This window comes from Pleurodeles waltl, chromosome 9 (assembly GCF_031143425.1).
Source record: "Pleurodeles waltl isolate 20211129_DDA chromosome 9, aPleWal1.hap1.20221129, whole genome shotgun sequence".
In the NCBI taxonomy this organism is placed as follows: Eukaryota; Metazoa; Chordata; class Amphibia; order Caudata; family Salamandridae; genus Pleurodeles; species Pleurodeles waltl.
Window position 1 is genome coordinate 256463488 of NC_090448.1, and position 21730 is coordinate 256485217.

Below are 21730 nucleotides of genomic sequence, written 5' to 3' on the forward strand. Positions count from 1 at the left end.
AACTCTCAAAATCGTCCCACTTGGAATGGTGAGGGCTGTACTTTTGGGACTTAAAGATTCTGCCATGTAGAAAAATCTATGAGACCTAGACACGTCTTAAAACTAAACATCCAGGTGTTTCCAGGGTGATGTTCTACACATGTACCGGGCTATTTTCTTACCCACAATGCCCTGAAAACCTCCAACTTTGTTTGAAATCACACATTTTTACCACATTTTTGTGATGGAACCTTCTGGAATCTGCAGGAGTCCACAAAAATCCTACCACCCAGTATTGTCAGATCTATACCGCTAAAAATTCTGCCCCACTTGTCAGCCTAAAACTTTCTTTAGTCAAACTGCCCTTTTAGACCCGCTTTGGTTCCCCCTCAATTTCAACATGTTTTTGGCTCTTCCCTGTCACAGGCACTTGGCCCACCTACACAAGTGAGGTATTATTTTTATCAGGAGACTGAGGGGAACGTTGGGTGGTAGGAAATGTGTGCCTGTGCGGTGATCCCACACAGAATGTGGAGAAAATTAAATTTTTTAGCTAAATTTAAGGTTTGATGAGGATTCTGGGTAAGAAAACACTAGTGGATCCACACATGTCACACCGCCCTGGACTCCCTACGGTGTCTAGTTTTCAGAAATGTCTGGAATTGCTAGGTTTGCTTGGATGGCTGCTGGTCCCAGGACCAAAAAATGCAGTTGCCCCCCTCAGAAACAGTTAGTTTTGTATTTGATAATTTTGATGTGTCACGTAGTGTTTTGGGGCACTTCCTGTTGCGGGCACTAGGCCTACCCACACAAGTGAGGTACCATTTTTACTGGGAGACTTGGGGGAATGCTGTGTGGAGGGAAATTTGTGTAACCTCTCAGATTCCAGAACTTTATATTCCCAATGTGAGGAAAAAGTGTTTTTTTTTTGCCCAATTTTGAAGTTTGTAAAGGATTCTGGGTAACAGAACCTGGTGAGAGCCCCACAAGTCAACCCATTCTGGATTCCCCTAGGTATCTACTTTCCATAAATGTATAGGTTTGGTAGGTTTCCCTGGGTGCCGTCTGCGCTACAACTGCAGCTTTCACTGCCTACAGCCCTCACCTGAATTCAGGCTAGGGCCATAGGCAGAAAAAGCTGCTGTTTCTGTCTTTGTTTCTGCACCAGTGTGCACACACAACAACAAAAAAAGAGAAGAGCACTTACCTGGGGCTTCCCCATTGGTCCCTCCTCCGACAAGTCCTCCCCTCAGCGCAGCTGCCTCCCTCCTCTGCATGCTTCAGCCCAGTTATGGGCTCCACAGCACATGCACAGACAGTGTGCGCTTGTGCTGTGCAGCTGATACTGGGCTGCAGCACACCCTGGGTGAGCTCCGCTCCGCTGGCAGGGCTAGCTGAGATTTTTGGACAACTCCGCGCTCCAAATGGAGTACGAAGTTCTAAAAACTCCATTAGCTCCACCAAAGGAGAGGAGCTCCCTGCACACCCCTATTTTTAAGAAAGTTCCAAAAAACAAAATGCCCACCCGATATTTTGATTGAAGAGAATTTATATCGGATAGTAATAGGCGGAGGTGCATTTGGCATATAAATTGTGTTTTTGTTTTTTTTCTAGCTGCACCGATCACCTGTGCCAGAGTCAGCAGCGCTAGTGCTGAATCGGCTACAGAAACGGATATGGGGGGAGTCTCAGTGACAGAAGTGGCGGGCGGTGATAAGTCCTGTTGTTTCCTTATTGACAGTTAGTAATGTATAGTCACTACAAGTGTTTACTTGTGTTGTTGACTCACTCGTCAACAACACTCTGCTTTTGTGGATGCAGCAGGAGTTAAGTAAGTATTGGGCTCTTCTATCTGCAGTTCAGCAGACTAAGGTTTTTAAAATGAACTTGAACTCTGTGTTTTGGAAAATTGAAAAAAGGATGGAAGAAGAATGGATGGGTAAAATATAATGTGAGTGAAAGGATGTATGTGTGGATGTGGATGAAAGGGTGCATAATAATGATAATATATGTTTGTGATGAGGAGGATGATAGGATGCATGTGTGGATTAATGATGGAGGGAAGGGTATATGGGTGAACAATGATAGGCCAGGTGGGTGAAAGGGTATGGGTGAAAGGATTTCATGCCCGGGTGGGTGAAATGACTTCTTGTGTGGGTTAGATCTCTTGGATGGGTGAATGGTTGAAAAGATGAATGGGTGGCTATTGGTTAAATGTATGTTGGTGAAAGATTAGTAGAGATCCATGTTTGGATTTCGGAAAAAGGACTGGATGAGAGGATGTAAAGCTTGGCTGAAATGGTGTGTATCAAGCCAAGGGTGAAGAAGAATATGAGTACTAGAAGAAGACATTTGAAATGATGATGATGAGATAAATGGGTGGAATGAAGAAACAAGGGAGCTGTTCTAGATAAGGGCATTCTGCTCACTCACTTTACTTGCTTGGAATGTTTTTTTTATCAAAGGTTTGATGCAAAGGTTTGGATGGTATTTCAGAATATTCCCTTGACTCAAAGTATTTTTCAAGCGAGGCAGGTAATAATATGTATTCCAGCATCCATTAACCACAGCCTTCCTCCCTCACAATGGCTTTTAACCAGTGCCACCCATGATGACCTAACAGCTGCCTGGTTCAATTTGCCAGAATCAGCATTGTAATGTTGGCTGTGCAGTGTGCGTCTGTCAGCCTAAGTTAATGTGTCAAACACTTTTCAATGCATGACAATGCTAAAAAAGTGTGCTTCCCAGTTTCCTCCCAGTGCCTACTGTGTCAGTCACTTCCTAGTACTTCACTCAGTTAATTTGTCTTAAGTTCTCTCCCAGACTTCAGATCAATTTGGGAAAATCTATCTTTTTTCAAGCAAAGTGGTGAATAAAATGTATTATGGCTTCCATAATGGATTTACTTCTGTTCTAATTTTTCCCTTTCAACATTTGCCAACCACAGTGAGTCATACTACTAGCCAAACCTTAGGCACATGATGTTGATGAGGAATTGATTGCCCTGTAAAGTATGTGCTCTACCTTCCTATCCTAATCAACTCTACCTTACCCTGCAGTTGAGTATATTAAAAAGATTCCTTTCCTTACTGCAAAGCAAAGTTACATATTTTTGCAAAAAAGTAGTTATTACAATGTCTGGAGGTGGAGGGGCCTGAGGATAGTGAATTTAGTGGTCCATAAGTAATTGCCTTGATTTTTCTGAATGGGACAGTCTGACAATGTCAATGTGTCACATACAATCTAAATCACATTCCTTAAACCTTTCCCTCTACTGCAGTGCATTGCTTCTCTCACCACCTACTTATGGCAGACAGAACATCTGCATGATTCATTAAAATATTTATGTGGCATGTTTCATTCTTAGTATTCATCTGCCTTGTGGTCCAGGTACAAGGAAGAACAGGGCCAGTGGAATAAAATAATTTTCAAGTACAGCTGCCCAAGCTGCAGACAGTAACGAGTACGACTATGGCGCCAGCTAAGCTAGCAATGCCACAATTAATTTAGTATAACATTAAAGAGAAGAATACTTTTACTCCACAATGCTATTATGGCTGTGACATTTATCACCTTAAAATCAAATGGCCTGAGGTGACCACCAAATGTACTGCTAGTGTGGCACTACACTACATGATTTTAAACAAGTGCTTTTCACAGACCATTGTTCACAATTTCTCTTTTTTCTTTCCTGCTGTAGCTATTCCTGCTGGTCCACCATCACAGCAGGAACTAGCAGTCTGGCTGCGGCATACGAAGCTGGAGGCCATACGGGCTGACTACCAGCCGCTGCTGGTCCTCGAGGAAGAGGCGGAGGAGGCAACAGTAGTTACTGCTACCGGTACTCAGGGCCACAGTCAGGCCCCGGTGCCCCCAGTCCAGCAACACCTTTGCTCCAGTGTCAGGGCTTCCCCACCATCACATTATCCCTTCCATCTCCCCCTTCTAAGACCTCCTTCCAGTGCCACAGCTAGAGGCCCATCAGGCACATATGGAGGGGCTACTCAGGAAAATCCTGGTACACCTATATGCCCTCCTCTGGCCCTTTTATAATCTTTTATTTTGGTGGGTAGGACTTGTTGTGGATAGAGAGAATAGGTTTTTACAGGGCTTTTTTTGCCATGGACAATTGAAATATTATTTCTGTTTTGGACATTCTTTTGGGGAAGGGAAAACTGTTTGGGGATAGCGGTGGGCAAGTTGTGGGTGGAAGGTGTGGGTATTTATTTATTATTATTTTATTAGGGAAGGGTTTAAAATAAATAGTTATATACAGTTCTTTCTGCCTGAAATCTTTTTTTGGGTTGTTTTACATTGCACTGCTGCCTTTACGCAGCATGTTTTTCAAATCTACTGATTATGTATTCCTTTTAGCGCAGCATGTTTTACAAATTTGATGATAGTGTATAAGAATTATTTATGCAGTTAGGTAAACTTGTCCCAATACTCTTCTAGCCTTTGCAGGGCATTCTTCAAAATTTGACCCACAGGAGTGGAGTGGAGAGATTTTCCATTGCCAATTATATTGCCTAAGCTAAAGGTACAACAATGCTTCATAATTATCTTACCTGAATGGATGAAGCGAGGGCTGCATGGTTTCTCAAGTACCATGGCGATGTGGCAGTAACATGCTACTACAGTGAAGGCATCAGAAGCGAGGTCCCACTCCACAAAGGTGAACTGGAATGAAGATCCTGCACACTAACTTGATGTTGCTTCTACCACATCCACTCCACGAAGTGTGAGATTAATCAATGGTGTAAGATATGAAGTAACACCTCAATCAATTACACAGCATGGGAGAAGAGGATTAGGGATTTGTTGATTGGATGGTGAAGGAATATTGGGAAAGGCATGACAAAAAGACACATACAACACAAACACAATATTCACCTGGGAAATGATTATCAGCCTGTTGTGGAAGGAATAGAAAAAAAAAAACATGACTATGTATGACACAGATAACAACATTCTGTCAGCCCCAGTGAGACCCAAGTTGTATATATTAAAAAATGTTTTGTCAGCTATGTTTGCAAAATAGTACATAATATATTAATTATAAAATATTAATTCATCTTGGGGTGAAGGTAACACACACACATTTCTAAAAAAAGAATATTGAAAGAAAAATGATGCTAGTCTGTATTGCCCAAAAATTGGATGGTGCATCTGCAATCTTCTGGAATTGCCCCTTCAATCTTCTTGGGTGTCTGCTTGAAGCAGTCCGATAAGGTAAGCATGAGTGTTATGGTGCAGGAGAAGAGAAGGCCTGTGGATTGTAAAACAGAAATGCTTATCATCCTGATATTGTAGAATAAAGAAGTATAGAATGGAAGGTAAACTTCATGAGGAGTAGTATACCAAGAAGACTTAGAGGTGGCAGAGCAAAAGCAAAGACCTTTGCAATCATTCAGCAACAATCACAGACAATGTCAGCAGCATGTATCGGGATGATGTAACTCGCAACTGTAATGCTCATCATAACAATTAGTCTAGAGCACTGCATAATGCAACATTATTATCGTCCATCACATGTCTGTCTCCTCCAGTTTCCTACAACAGGCCCCCCACCCAACTACATAGTTTCAAGCTTGGCCTGTCTGCAGACACACACAGCAGCATTACATTTTCCAAATCAAACAATTGAGGCACCTCTCACCACCAGTCCACAGATTGGAGTAGGCCTCTTAGACTACTCCTCACATCATCCCTATTTATATCAATGAAGTTGATAACTTCCTTCTTCTGGCAGTTGTTTAGACTCTGCTTAAAGATTATTATGTCTAACTCAAGTCCATGCCAACTGCTATTGAGAGTCCCAGTCCCAGTCACAACCCAATTGAGCTAGAGCAACCTGTGACTGTTAACAAGAGAAACATTGAGTATTTTTTTATTTTCTGGACTAGAATTTTGTTTGTTAGCTAAATGGACTGGTCAGGTCTCCTTTGACAAATGTGAACCAGAAAGCAGAGCACCAGAAAACAAAGCAGTGTGAAAATGCCAGCAAACAAATTTCGGTAAGTGTGAAAAGGGGAAGGGAAAAACAATGTCACCAACTATTATTTTTATTTTTATGCTATCAACATTGTAAATCGATCATGACACAAACACAAGCCAGAGTAATATATTTAAACAATAGAAACACTAACTCTCTCTATCTGCCACCTTACCGCTGTGCAGAAGACCGCGAACACACCGCCGCGGCCGGGGAATTCCGCCACAGCTATTATGACCCACAGTTCGGAATCTGCCAAAATCTAGACACCCACACAAGTCCGCCCCACCAAAGGTCAGTGATAAACTGGCGAAAACAAAACCTCCTCCGTCACGCCAACAGAATTACTATCACTATCATGGCCCACGAATCCACGCGGCAGTCTTTCAACCGTGGTATTCCATTGGCGGTACACACCGCCGCGCTCAAAATACACACACATTTACAAAACACATCCACATTGGACAGTTCCAAATACACACACCTGATACACATACACACACCACTCCCACACACCCAATACAATATAAAAGACACACCCACATCACCCACAAACCCCTACTACCAAAAATTCTGAAAAAAGGCCAGAGAGAGACAGCACCAGCAAGAACAAGAGCATACACAGGCACAGAACACCATCACCCACAGAACTTCAACGCACTTCACACAACACCCCACTACATATCAGCACACTTATCACCACACACTCCACCCCACACATCACCTACACCACCCCACGGCATGGTAAAGACACCCCAGGTTCTCGGAGAAGGAGCTCAGGGTCATGGTGGAGGAAATCGTCTGGGTAGAACCACAGCTATTCGGATCACAGGTGCAGCACACCTCAATTGCAAGGAAGATGGAGCTATGGTGAAGAATCGTGGACAGGGTCAACACAGTGGGACAGCACCCAAGAAATCGGGAGGACATCAGGAAGAGGTGGAACAACCCACGGGGGAAGGTGCGTTCAGTGGTCTCAAGACACCACCTGGCGGTTCAGCGGACTAGTGGCAGACCCCCGCTTCCTCCCCCACAACTAACAACATGGGAGGAGCAGGTCTTGGCGATTCTGCATCCTGAGGGCCTCGCAGAAGTAGGTGGAGGAATGGACTCTGGTAAGTCAAATCTTAACTATTACATCCCCCACCCGCATGCCAGCACATACCCCACCCTCACCCTCACCCCCAGCACTCCAACTCCTCACATATGTACCAACATCACAAACCACCCATCCCAACACCAAGCCCTGCATGCAACAACAAAGCATGGACACCCATCACAAAAGCATGCCTACTGCACATACCCATACAACCCCCTAAACCATCATCACACAAGGTCCCACACAATAATGCAAGCACTGGGGTACACGGTCACCCACCCATTGCACACCATGGCACACACAGATGTATTAACCATCCTTTATACCCCTGCAGGACCCCTGCCCAACGTCATCAGACAGGAGGGTCCACACATGTCCACACCACCAACAGAAGAGGCCCACAGTGATGCAGCAGCTCTGTCCAACTGGATATGGATGACCAGCCCGGCCCATCGGGGACCTCTGGACAGTCGGTTCCCCTGACACAGTCACAGGCCACTACAGACCTTCCCCCATCTGGAAACACCAGCACAGCACCCACCCAGCGGGCCCATACCTCCGTCCCCAGGACACGTCAATCAGCTGTGTGTCCACCACTACAGGGAACCCAGGCTTAGCCACCACTCCAACAACAACAGGGACCTGGGGGCAGTGGCAGTGGCACACGGTCAAGGGGAAGGAGGCCTAGGAACACAGGGGAACTGGGAGGGCTGCTGTGCGACAGGGGGCAGACAGGCCAAGGGAACCCACTCTCCACGAGGCCCTCTCCTCCATCATGGGAGCCTACCACCACTCCCAGGAGACGATGGCAACAGTACTGGCCAAGTTTCAGGAGACCCAGCGCCTGCAGGAGGAACAGTATATGGGCTTCAGGGAGGAACTCAGAACCATCAGCTCTACACTGTGCACCATTGTAGGGGTGCTGAAGGAACTCGTGAACACCAGGAGGGACACTGTGGCACTACAAGGGCCCCCTGACACTAGCATGGACGATGAACTGCCCACCACCTCTGCCTGCGCTAGTGGACAGGACACCCCGCCACAGGACCGCCACAGGACCACCACACCAGCACCCCACCCCCTGCAGAGGAAGAACCACCCCGCAAACAGTCCCTGAGATCCAGGAACAAGACAGAGCACAATGCCAAGACCCCCACCAAGAAATGAGACCACCCTGATTGTCATCCTACTGTCCCACTTTGTCACCCTGTCCATACTTAAACTGCCCCAGCTCCACTTCCTATGCCCATATGGGCAATGCACCTGTGAGACTAATAGACTGGACTCTGCCACGGACACTCCTCCGCCATCACTCCTCACCATTTTACTAGCCCCTCCAATATTGAGCACTTGAATAAACACACTTAAAGCACAAAACAATCTGGAGTCTGTCTGTGATTTCGAAATAGTGTATTAGCAATTACAGTGACAAAATGCTCTTACAATTGTAATGTCAACATACCTATGTCACACAGCTCTAGTCCATGAGGAATCTAAGCAGATGTCACACAGTGGGACCCACATCTGTGAAATCGTAAGGGAAAGTGACAACTCAGTGCCAACACACTGGGTGAAAACAATAGACAGTAGAGAGGTAGTAGTGTTAAAGTACATGTAGAAGGCAGGTCTGTACTCTTACCTGTGTCTCACAGGAAATATTGCTGGATCACTGAGTCCCTGTTGTTCATGTCTTCTTCCTCTGCTTCCTCGTCTTCACTGTCCACAGGCTCCACAGCTGCCACAACACCGCCATCTGGACCATCCTCCTGCAGAAAAGGCACCTGTCGTCGCAAAGCCAAGTTTTGAAGCATACAGCAGGCCACGATGATCTAGCACACCTTCTTTGGTGAGTAGAATAGGGATCCACCTGTCATATGGAGGCACTGGAACCTGGCCTTCAGGAGGCCGAAGGTCCACTTGATCACCCTCCTAGTTCGCCCATGGGCCTCATTGTAGCGTTCTTCTGCCCTTGTCCTGGGATTCCTCACTGGGGTCAGTAGCCATGACAGGTTGGGGTAACCAGAGTCACCTGCAAATGGCGAGGGACAACTGTTAGACACGCACTAACCTGTAGGGATATCGCTAGACCCAGACAACCATTGCCACTGTCTTGCTCCCAGGTGCTCACCTAATAGCCACACACGGTGCCTCTGGAGTTGCCCCATCACATAAGGGATGCTGCTATTCCGCAGGATGTAGGCGTCATGCACTGAGCCAGGGAACATGGCATTCACATGGGAGATGTACAGGTCGGCCAAACATACCGTCTGTACATTCATTGAATGATAACTCTTACGGTTTCTGTACACCTGTTCACTCCTGTGGGGGGGACCAAAGCCACATAGGTCCCATCAATGGCACCTATGATGCTGGGGATATGTCCCAGGGCATAGAAATCACCTTTCACTGCAGGCAAATCCTCCACCTGAGGGAAAACGATGTAGCTCCGCTTGTGTTTCAGAAGGGCAGACAACACTCTGGACAACACGTTGGAAAACATAGCCTGGGACATCCCTGATGCTATGATGCTATGACCACTGTTGTTTGAAATGATCCACATGCAAGGAACTGGAGCACTGACAGCACCTGTACTTGAGGGGGGATTCCTGTGGGATGGCAGATTGCTGACATCAGGTCTGGCCCCAACTGGGTAGACAGTTCCTGGATTGTGGCACGGTCAAGCCTGTAGGTGATAATCACATGTCGCTCCTCCATTGTCGACAGGTCCACCAACGGTCGGTACACCGGAGGATGCCGCCATCTCCTCACATGTCCCAGCGGACGGTGCATATGAAGGACAACAGCGAGCACAGAGTCAAACAACTCAGAGGTACATACCCACAGTTTACACAGAACACCATTCATACACAAAAGGTGGCCTGTATGTGTGTTGAGTCTAGGCCTAGGTATGTGTGACGCAGTTGAAAATGAAGCCATGTGGGCACCCGGAAATGGCGGCTGCCTGACCTCTAATGTGGGACAATGGGAAGTGAGGTAACTGTGCTGGCATTGTACACCGTCACGGTAGGCGGTCGAAGACCGCGGCGCAATGCTGCATTGGTTAGGATTGCATTGGTTAGCATTGGACCCTATGGGTCCCAGGAGCCAATGACGATGTACGCCGGCGGTGACGGTACACACCGCTGCAGACGTGACCGCCATTTTCTACCTGTTTAATCACTCGATACCTGATCTTCGACAGGAGAGGACCTACACTGCAAGTGCTGCTGTGACCTCGGTCTGGAAGAGACAATGGCTCGAGTGTCTGGGGAAAGGGCCCCACATCGGAGGAGTTGGAGAAACTCTTGGATGGGGTCCTCCTCCAGTACAAGCTACTCTACGGTCCTCCAGACAAACAGGTAAGTACACTGGGAGCATGCTGTATGGGCTATGCCTATGTGGAGAGGGCTGGATGTAAGAAGGAAGGGGGGAGTGTGCGACATGCATAAAACGACGGTGAATGCATGTGCCACATGGCAACGGTAGGGATGGGGGCCAATTACTTTGACGGTGCAGTTGGTAATAACTTACTGTTCCCCCTGCATATTTCATGTAGGTCAGCGCCCACCAGAAAAAACAAATTTGGCGTGCCATCGCCAAGGACGTCCGGACCCTGGGGGTCTACCACAGATGGAGCACCCACTGCCGGAAAAGATCGGAGGACATTCGCCGCTGGAGCAAGAAGACGGCAGAGGCTCAGCTGGGCATGGCCTCCCAATGTGGGAGGGGTGCCCGTCACACCATGACCCCCCTGATGTTCAGGATCCTGGCGGTGGCCTACCCGGAGTTGGAAGGGCACTTCAGGGCGTCACAGCAGCCACAAGGGGGTGAGTACACTATCATTCGGCTGACTTTGCGTGCAGTGGAGGGGTCTGGGTGGGGGAGGTGGGCTGTGGGTTTCCCTAGGCCAGGGCGAGTTCCGTAGGCAAGGTCCCTCCATATGGCAGGCCATGTGGCTCCCCACCCCACCTCTGTAGAGTGCCAAGTACACCTAGTCATGCCCCTATGTCATCTATGTGTGCAGATGTCATCCATAGCCTAGCACGGCATTTCCCAGGAATTGAACAGTGGAGCCCAAGAGTGCGGCGTAGTGCAGGGGGCTTCTGTGTCTGTCGTGTCCGCCAATGGTAGCGGGAATGCATGCACTCAACATGTCTTTCTTCTGTCGTCACCACCCTTTTTGTGGTCTCCCTGTTCTTGTGTGCATTAGCATCATCAGGTGGAGGAGCAGTGGCACCGGAGCACCACGGGGCTGCTTCCCACATGGCCATGGAGGGCCACACTACGGACTCGGACTTCACCAGTGGGACAGAGGGCGAGGGGAGCTCCACAGCAGGGAGAGGAGCTGAGACCAGTGACTTGGACTCGTCCTCTGATGGGAGCTCCCTTGTGGTGGCGGCAACATCTGTGCCACCCCCATCTACAGGTCCAGCCACCACCGCCCCTTCCAGAACCGCCCTCCCAGCAGCCCCTCAGCCTTCGCCCCGTGCCCACTCACCCAGGAGGTTGGGCATCACCTTCACCCCAGGCACCTCAGGCCCTGCCCCAGTCACCCCTGCTGCCCTCAGTGAGGAGGCCCTTGACCTCCTCAGCTCCCTCGCTGTTGGGCAGTCTACCATTTTGAATGCCATCCAGGGTGTAGAAAGGCAGTTGCAACAAACAAATGCATTGCTGGAGGGCATTCATTCTGGTCAGGTGGCCCTTCAGCGAGCTTTACAGACTCTGACCTCAGTACTGATGGCAGCCATTGTCCCTGTGTAGCCTCTCCCCTCCAACTTCCTCCACCCGACCCAATCCCCTGTACCTCAGCCTATCCCAAGCACACCTACAGACCAGCATGCACACACCTCAACACACAAGGGAAGTTCAGGCAAACATAAGCACCACACATCCCACAGGCACTCACACAAGCATCACACACATGCAGACACACCAACATCCACTGCCTCCACTGTGTCCCCCTCCTCCTTGTCTCCCTCCTCCCTCCCAGTCTCGTCTACACTCACACCTGCATGCACTACCTCTACAGCCACTACGTCCCTCTCCAGCACACCCACCACCACACCCCGCTCACGTGCAGTCACCATCCCCACTACCATTCACACTTCCCCTGTGTCCTATCCCAAAGTGTCTGTGACACCCCCTCCCAAGATACACAAATGCAGGCACACACCCACCCAACAGCCATCCACCTCATGACAGACTCCAGCACATGCACCTTCAGCCAAAGTCAGCAAATGAACACCTCCTACAATCACCGCCTCTTCCTCCACTCCCAAACCCCCTCCAGCTACCCGTCCCAGTGTGTCAAAAAAACTTTTCCTGTCCAACCTTGACCTCTTTCCCACACCTCCCCCACCCCGTCCGTCTCCTAGGTCCCAAACTAGCACCTCAGATACAACATCTCCGGGACCAGTGGTGCCTGTAGTCACCGGAATCTGGAGTGCACCGGCCACCAGGCCAGCCAGTGTGACACTGAGCCACAGCACAGACAGTCCCCCACCTGTGAAGCATCAGAAGATGGCCAGTGCCCGATGGGAGAGGGGGAAGACTCCAGGCCCCAAAGCCGCTCCCAGGGGTCCCGGTGGGAGTGTGGAGTCAGCTGTGACACCTTCCAAGGTGGGGAAGGGCCACAAAAAAACAGGAAAGTCTGGGAAGAGCAGCACGGCGGAGAAGACAGCCATCATCCCCGCTGTCCAGGAGGCCACCTCCAGCACCAGCCCAGCTGCCCAGGACAGGACCGCCAGCACAAGCCCACCTGCCCAGGACAGGACCTCCAGCACCAGCCCACCTGCCCAGGACAGGACCGCCAGCACAAGCCCAGCTGCCCAGGACAGGACCGCCAGCACCATCCCAGCTGCCCAGGACAGGACCGCCAGCACCAGCCCAGCTGCCCAGGACAGGACCGCCAGCACAAGCCCAGCTGCCTAGGACAGGACCACCAGCACAAGCCCACCTGCCCAGGAAAGGCTGCCAGCACAAGCCCACCTGCCCAGGAGGCCACCGCCAGCAAAAGCCCCGCTGGGCCATGAAGGACCACCAGCAAAAGCCCCACAGGGCCATGAAGGACCGCCAGCAGCTGAGTCCCTGCAATGGAGACCACCGCCTCAAGCACCGCTGCACAGGGCACCGCCATCTCAAGCACCACTGAACAGGGCACCGCCGTCTCAAGCACCGCTGAACAGGGCACCGCCATTTTAAGCACCGCTGAACAGGGCACCGCTGTCTCAAGCACTGCTGAACAGGGCACCGCCATCTCAAGCACTGCTGCACAGGGCACCACCATCTCAAGCACCCACTACCTCTGTCCTTGTCAAGATGAAGCACTCTGGGCACAAAGCCCCCTCCAGAACCACTGGAGAGAAGCATCCACTACCTCTGTCCTTGGCAGGATGAAGCACTCTGGGCACCATGCCCCCTCCAGAACCAGTGGAGACTGTCATGCACTACCTCTGTCCTTGGCAGGATGAAGCACTCTGGGCACCATGCCCCCTCCAGAACCAGTGGAGACTGTCATCCACTACCTTTGTCCTTGGCAGGATGAAGTACTCTGGGCACAAAGCCCCCGCCAGAACCAGTGGAGACTGTCATCCACTACCTCTGTCCTTGGCAGGATGAAGCACTCTGGGCACAAAGCCCTCTCCAGAACCAGTGGAGACTGTCATCCACTTGAGAGACTGTGGCTTTGCACTCCCCAGGATTGAACAGTGGGCAAACCACCCACTTGTGAGACTTGTGAGACTGTGGCTTTGCACTCCCCAGGATTGAACAGTGGGCAAACCACCCACTGGAGAGACTTGTGAGACTGTGGCTTTGCACTCCCCAGGAATGAACAGTGGGTAAACCACCCACTGGAGAGACTTGTGAGACTGTGGCTTTTCACTCCCCAGGATTGAACAGTGGGCAAACCACCCACTGGAGAGACTTGTGAGACTGTGGCTTTGCACCCCCCAGGATTGAACAGTGGGCAACCCACCCACTGCAGAGACTTGAGAGACTGTGGCTTTGTACTCCCCAGGATTGAACAGTGGGCATGCAGTGCACTCGTGGATTTGGCGTTGTGCACTCAAGCGGCTGAGGTGCCCCCCCTTTCCCTCCCCCTGAGATGCCTGTTTAGTTGCTCTCTGATGCCCCTGCAGTGTTCTCTCCGTCATGGTAGGGGATCTTGTGTGGGCCTCGCCCATACCGTGTGGTCCCAGTGTTCCACGGACTTTATTAGAGCACCACCTGGACTACTATGCTTGGTATATATTTTGTACATGGTGTATATATATATTTCTGCCTACTTGCTTTTAATATATTACAATGGTTACACTCATTTTCTATTGTCTTTGCATTCTTCCAGGGGGGTTTGGGGGGTGTAACTGTGATGTATTGATATGCATTAGTGTGTGTGTTGTGGTGGGTGAGGGTGGGGGTGTTGCGTGTCCCTGTTTTTTGCCTCCCACCTACCCTGTGTCGTAGGTGCAGTACTCACCGTGGTCTTCGCCGCCGGCGTTCGTGCTCCTGGTAGAGGAGCAGGAAGACTATTGCAGGTAGAATTTGGAGTTCCGGATCCATGTCGTCCTCGTGGGGTGTGTAGAGGTGAGTGGTTTTCCTTTGAGATTCCTGTTTCTGCCGTGTTTTTATCCATGGTGAATCCGCCACGGAAAAGGTGGCGGATTGGTAGGTTGTGATACTGTGGGCGTTACTTTGTCCTCCGCCTGTCTGTTGGCGGTGACCGCTGCGCTGTTTGTTTGTACCTCCATGGCGGTCGGAGTGTTAAAGTGGCTGTCTTTGTTGGCGGTTTCCGCCACGGTCGTAATTGCAATTTTTTTACCGCCGGCCTGTTGGCGGTCATACCGCCGCTTTAACACCGACCGCCAGGGTTGTAATGAGGGCCATAATGTCTCAACCCCCACAAAAGAGATCCAGTGTGCAGTGATGCACATGTAATCAGTGGCTGGGTAACTGGTCCACATGTCTGTCATCAGGTGGATTGTCTGGACAGCACTCTGCTGCAATGCTTGTCCAACTAATTCCCCCACATCATGATGTAACGCTGGAACAGCAACTCTGGTGAAATAGGTCTGGCTGAGAACCTTCCATTTAGGATCGATAGCTGCCACAAATTCTAGAAAACCCACTCCTTCTACAAAAGAAAAAGAGAGGAAGTCCAACGATAACATTTTAGCCAGCTTCCCACTGTACAAACATGCCATTGGGTGGTTGCGTCCGGACTGCCCCTCCTGCCTAAACATGGTAGTAATAGTAGCCTGGATTTTTTTTGCTGATACCACTGATGCAGGTGACTTAGAAGGTGCTGACAGGCTCAATGTGCATCTCAGGGAGGAAGCCACTGTAGGTTCTTGCTGTAGGTGTTTCGACCTGACTCTCAGTCTTCCTCTGCCATTGTGATGTTGGTGATGTGGGCGACCATACTATGGCAATGTTGGGGACAGGGCTGATTTGTGTAACAAAAATGTCACCCTCCTCTTCACCTTCCACAATGATCAGATCATATTCCATGCTTTCAACACCTTCACTAACACCAAATGCAGGCTTTTCCTTTTGGCCGCTAAGGTGCGCTTCCCAGTGGATTGTGTGGTGTTTTCGCAAATGGGTTGTTTGGCCTCTGGTTCTATAGGTTGTACCAAGCTTACCCTGATTAACACTTACTCGGCAAATGTAGCGTATGACAGTGTTTGGCTCCTTTTCACTAACTGTAAACAAGTCCCAAACTGGGGAGGTCACCTTTCTAACACTGGTGCCACTGCCAATGTCTGAAGAAGTGGCGGTTGGTGGATGTTGTTATGATGATGTTTGCCTTTCTGTCGTGCCTTCTTCTACTGAGCTGGGTGTGGATGTAGGTCCTCTTCTTCATCCATAACGCTAAGGCTTCCAGGAACCTTTAATTTCACTCCTTGCCTCTCCTGGCGTGTCTCAGACTGAGGTCGAATCCATGTGGAGTCTTGATCATGAGAAGGGAGGGTCTTGAGGAAGAAGATGGTGGAGATCTGGAAGACAGTGGGTCATGTGAAAGAGGGGCTTCTTCGGCGTCTTCTGCATGAAGCTCAACATTTCCGGCAATGATTGAGAAAAAGCTACATCCAATTCAACGTCACTGCTTGTCGGCATTCCTGTGATTAGAGTGGCTGCCTCTGTGCCAGACATGAGCTTGGGCCTACTTTGGGATGGGGCCACTGATGCAGGAGTGGTGTTCCAGGCTTGCTCCCTAAGGGCTCGTGCAGCAGGCACACATCTTTGCCCCAAAAAAGGTCTAGGGGACATACCAGTGGTGGGAAGCTCCTTCTTATCACTTGCCGCTTTCTTGGTAGCAGCTTTCTTTGGGGCCATCTTGAAGCTGTCAGTTGGCAGTAGCACTTAGCTTCAGCAGCTGAAGAGATGTCCGTGTAGTCGTGAGTCTGGTCACGCATTACGTAAAGCACAGGCCTTCTGTCAGTGAGTACTATGGGTGATGTCTCTTTCTCTTTGTGCACCTAAAAGCAAACATGCAAGAAGGATCTGTGAGACATGGCCAGGCTGTTGCAGTTGCATAAGTAGTAGAAACAAACAGTATCATAGAATGGTTTATTAAATAAATAATTATGAAATACAGTGTATCCATTCATAAAAAAAAGACACCAACAATAACTTTCACTAGCATGTAAGTCATGAAGGATAAAAAAGAGCAACAACTTCAACATACAGAATGTAACTGTTACCTTTATCTGTCTGCATCAAGTTGGAATGTGGTACTCAGGGAAGTGTTGGTGACAAATGGAATAATAATAATAATCCTTGAATAACGTAATGTTATAAAATATAGGCCTATGGCAGACACGGGCTAATGGGAAAAATTAGAAAAAATAATAATAAATGTATGCAAGAAAATCAAAAAGCAAGAAAAAAATATAGAAAAAATAAATATTATTATTATTATTATTATTATTATTATTATTGTTGTTATATTATAAAATAAAATAAATGTTTTGAAAAAATATAGAAGAAAAGGAAAAACATTATTTTTAAAAAGATTACAATTACTGATGTATGAGGGCCAGGGGACTAGCATGAAAAACCACAGGTATTTGGGGGGGTGGAGGTGAAAGATTCAAACAAGTATGTAAATATAAAAAACTGTGCATACACTCAATTTAGTAATAAGCACCATTGACTTACTGGGCCTGAATAAACAACACACAAAATGGCCACCAACAACATGGTCAAAAACGACCAACAAGGAGGCACAGTAACAAACGCAAGCAGGCCTAATGCACACTGGCTGCCTACACAAAATGGCCCCCAGCCACATGGTTGAACAACAACCGGCAAGGAGGCATGGCCACAACAACAAAGAAGAACACAGGAAGGCCTTAAGCACAATGGCTGCCTGTACAAAATGGCCACCAATCACATAGTCAAACAACAACCAACAAGGAGGCATGGCCACCACAACAAAGAAGAATACATACAGGCCTAAAGCACACTGGCTGCCTACACAAAATTGTCGCCAGCTAAATGGTCAAACAACAACCAGCAAGGAGACATGGTCACCACAACAAAGAAGAAACGCAAGAAGGCCTAAAGCACACTGGCTGCCTACACAAAATGGCCACCAGCCACATGGTCAAAAACAACCAGCTAGGAGGCATGGCCACCACAACAAAGAAGAACACATGCAGGACTACTGTCTACCTAAACAAAATGGCCAACAGCCACATCAAACGACAAGCAGGATGAATAGAAACATGGGGGCCTATGACAAACACTCTCACTCGCTGGCCAGACAAAGATCACATTGGTACAGGAGAAAAAAACAGCATTGTCAATATTAGCAATTCCAAAAACTTAAATTAAAGGGTCTACAAAATTTTACTGCAACAACAATACACATCATGCAAAGACATCAAGTACTATATAACTCCTCCATGCTCTGTTTGCAAAAAAAGTTAAATGCAACCAAACATTTTGTTATATTTAGTCCAATGCCAACCATTAAGTCTCATTAATAATTATTTAAATTAATGTATACAATTAATTAAAAATAGTTGTATTATTTTTCAATAAAATATGCTGCTACTTTATTCTTCAAATTCAAAAGACATTATTACGATATTGTTAACAGTCTTTCAAATTAAATGGTACATTTGTAACTATTTTGAAACAGGTTTAACATTAATATATACCAATTTATATTTTTAACTATTTTAAATCATTTAATTTATTTTAACATGATTTCCTATGGGAGAGACTTCTAGTGCCAATGGTTGGGGTTGGCAATATGTAGTGCTGAACTTAAAACTGTTAATTTAGTGATAACTTACAGCCATAGTATTACATTTATTTAAAAAAAGGCAAGTTACCTTTGTGAATCAAGCTTTTCCTCTTTATTTTGTATGCCTCTCCACATACCTTGACTAAAATGGCAGTAGAATTGTTGTATTTCTGTGTGTGGATGAGTTGTTGGAATTGTGGAAATCATAGCTCGTAAAAAAAAAAAAAAAATGTTTTTTAAGGAATTCTAATCATAATTTTTTTATGTTTGCTTTCTGTTAAAAGTTCATTATAGGTTGCACTTTGCTTTTTGGGCAGAAGGGACATTTGTGTTATGATATTGTAGAAACAGAACCCAAACCCCATATTTTAATGCACCCCATAATTTAGACCACCCTAAAATTGAACACCGCCATTCTGCTTCAGCACCCTTGATCCTGTGATAACAGACACTCCCACAACATTTGCCCACCTATAAACATTGCTGAGTAATTGAAAAAGTAACTGGGACCACTTAGTAGTTTTAGCTCAGTTGCAGTTCTAATGTGCGCCTCTTAGAATAGACTAATGTATGGGTTATTGTTTGAAAATTGTTTCATATTGTGCTGTGCATCTTTACATCAATTTCCTCAGCTCATGCAACAGATTCCTGTTCTAACTCAAGGTAGTTCGTCCTGTGTCTCTATCTCACTCTCAGATTCAGTTCTGTAATTGCACTCATACTGACAATAGCTATTTATTGGGTCAACATGTTCTACTTCTGCAGCTTCTTATTCTTCCAGTACTGTAGATGGATATACCCATTAAGGTGAAGCATACTTCTTTACTACTGATCCACCACCACTAGTTTCATTCTCAGTTTGACTCTCAATTTTCTCAACTGGCTCAGTGTTTTCCTTTGCAAATTCTCTTTCACAAAGTATCTTCTAAATCTTTTGTTCCTTTGGCCACTGTCTCTGTCAGAGTCTCTTTATTTTCACAGATACTCGAGCTTGCGCTTGAACTTGTACTTGAACTTAATCAGCTTATGTTTACTGTGAATTTCTTTCTTCCTCTGGAGGTATTTGTAACTTTGATTTTCAGTTACAGATTCTCATTGTTTGGATCTCAGACTATGGGGCTCATTACGTGTTTGGTGGTCCAAACAGGAGACCACCAAATACACGAAGAGGACACCAAGACCATGGCGATTGCACCCCCGCCCTCCTACAAGGTTTCCATCGGTCTGACCTGTCTGGCCGGCAGGAACCTTGAAATGGAGTGTTCCTGCCGGTCAGTCCTGCTGGAACAATGCTGCAAGATAGCACTCATCTCCATTAATGGGGCCAAGTGCTATCTCAGCACAGAGGGGGCCGACCAGCACCCTTGGAATGCATACCATCTGCCCCCTATGGTCCCCTGCACTACCTCTCTACCAGCTTTCTCATGGCAGGATGCCAGCCATGAAAACGCTGGCAAAAAAGGGGGTTGTAATCAATATGGCGGTACTGAGTTCTGTGCCGACATGGTTGGATACAAGCCTGACTACCGTCATGTTGTTGGGAACCATGTTCCAGGTGGGAACCGCATTCCTTTGTCGGTCCAACCATCAAATTCGGAATTTGTCAGTCGGACTGTAAAAGCTACAGCGCTCTGACCACCACCGTGAGTCTGATGGTCTGAAGACCACCAGACTCGTAATTAGGTCCTATGACTTCTTTCTGCCACCCATGCTTTTTGACTTTAGAACTGCAACACGCTCTACAGTTTGATCTCTGCTTTAAAACTGGGCTTCAGTATTTTCAGGCTCTTCACCAGAACTTTCATTAGCTTTAAATTTCATCACTTCATTTCTTTAAAATTCGTCACCAGTTGTTGATGTTGGACTGGTTAAAGATGATGCACACAACATCAAAACATTCTTATACACGAACAATAAATTTTCATACATAAACAAAATCGCATCACCACTGTTAGATTCCCCCGTCGTGAGCTCTCCATCAACCCCAAGTAGGTACGTGGTCCGGGAAGCTTTGAGACCAAGGCCTGAAGGTCAATGACTGACAGGTTACAGGTGGGGTAACATTTAGCAGACAGCCAAACACACAAAGCATGCAAACTTAGAACAGATGCCACTGGCAGGCAGCAACACTACAATGGTCCCCAGAGAATGGCCCCAATAACGCACATATGGCCAGAGGGATGCATGCATTCCCAAAGCATCATAAAGATAGATGCCACACATGACAGGCAAGGGGATGGGTAGTGGTGGTAGAAAGGGGTGCACTTCCCACACGATGAGCAAGTATAGTCAATAGTAGTTCCTGTCGAAAATCGTGCAAACAAGGGATGGGTTATGGTGCTATGCAGTAAAATGATCCACTACCCAAGAGCATACGGTAGAGCTTCAAAGAAACACTAAACATGAGTTTACTTACTATTATTATATTTTTTGTCCTCATACACCTCACAAAAACTCCTATATCAGCCCCATAGTTGATCTTTGCACCCTTTCCAGAGTGAAGCTGATCATGCCAAGGAGCCCCCATTTTCTCTCATATAGACATCGAACAGTAGATAGAATATCTACTCCAGCCAGTCTAACGAAAGGGGGGGAGGAGGAGAAATAATCATTGGATGTTAGTGTACAAGACCTCACTTTATACCCTCCCTATTGCAATAAGGCCTTACTTAGCCTCTTCGTTACTTGAGCAAAGGGGCCCACATTTCCTCTTTCCTCTTACTTGAGCCTCCCACCACCAAATCCATTCTTGCAATATTGAAGAGGGCCTGCAGCCAATCCTTGAGAAGAGGAGGGGCACTCACCATCCATTTTCGACATATTTCTCTCCTGGACGCCAAGATAGAAAAGAAAATTACGTTCTTATGAGCTTTATGTCCGTTGTGACTTTCATTACCTACCCCTTGTGTCTGCCCAAAAATAATCAGAGGGAGAGTTACCGGAATTTCCCGTCCCAACATACTAGAGAGAAAGTTACACAGATCTTTCCAGAAGAGCTCCACAACTGGACACTCATAAAACATATGTATATCGGAAGCAAGCTGTAAGTCACATTTAGGGCACTTGATTGCCTTCTTACTATGTATTTTAGAGAGTCTTCCTGGAGATAAGTATGCTCTATGTATAGTGAACAGATGGTTCCTCCACAAAGACGCCGGCTTAACTATTTTAAACAGAGTTACCATAGAGGATTCCCACCACTGCACAACTTTTCCTTGTGGCGTAACTTTCCCCCAAACGGAGATGGGCAGTGTAAATTCCCTATCCAATCCTTCTAATATCTCCCAAAACCAATTTGAAACCCGCTTGAGACTGGGGGACACTGCTAACACACACTCCTCCAAAAAGCAGGCAGCCCCAAATGATGCTCGAGATTCCCGTAACCAGCCTTTTATTTGAG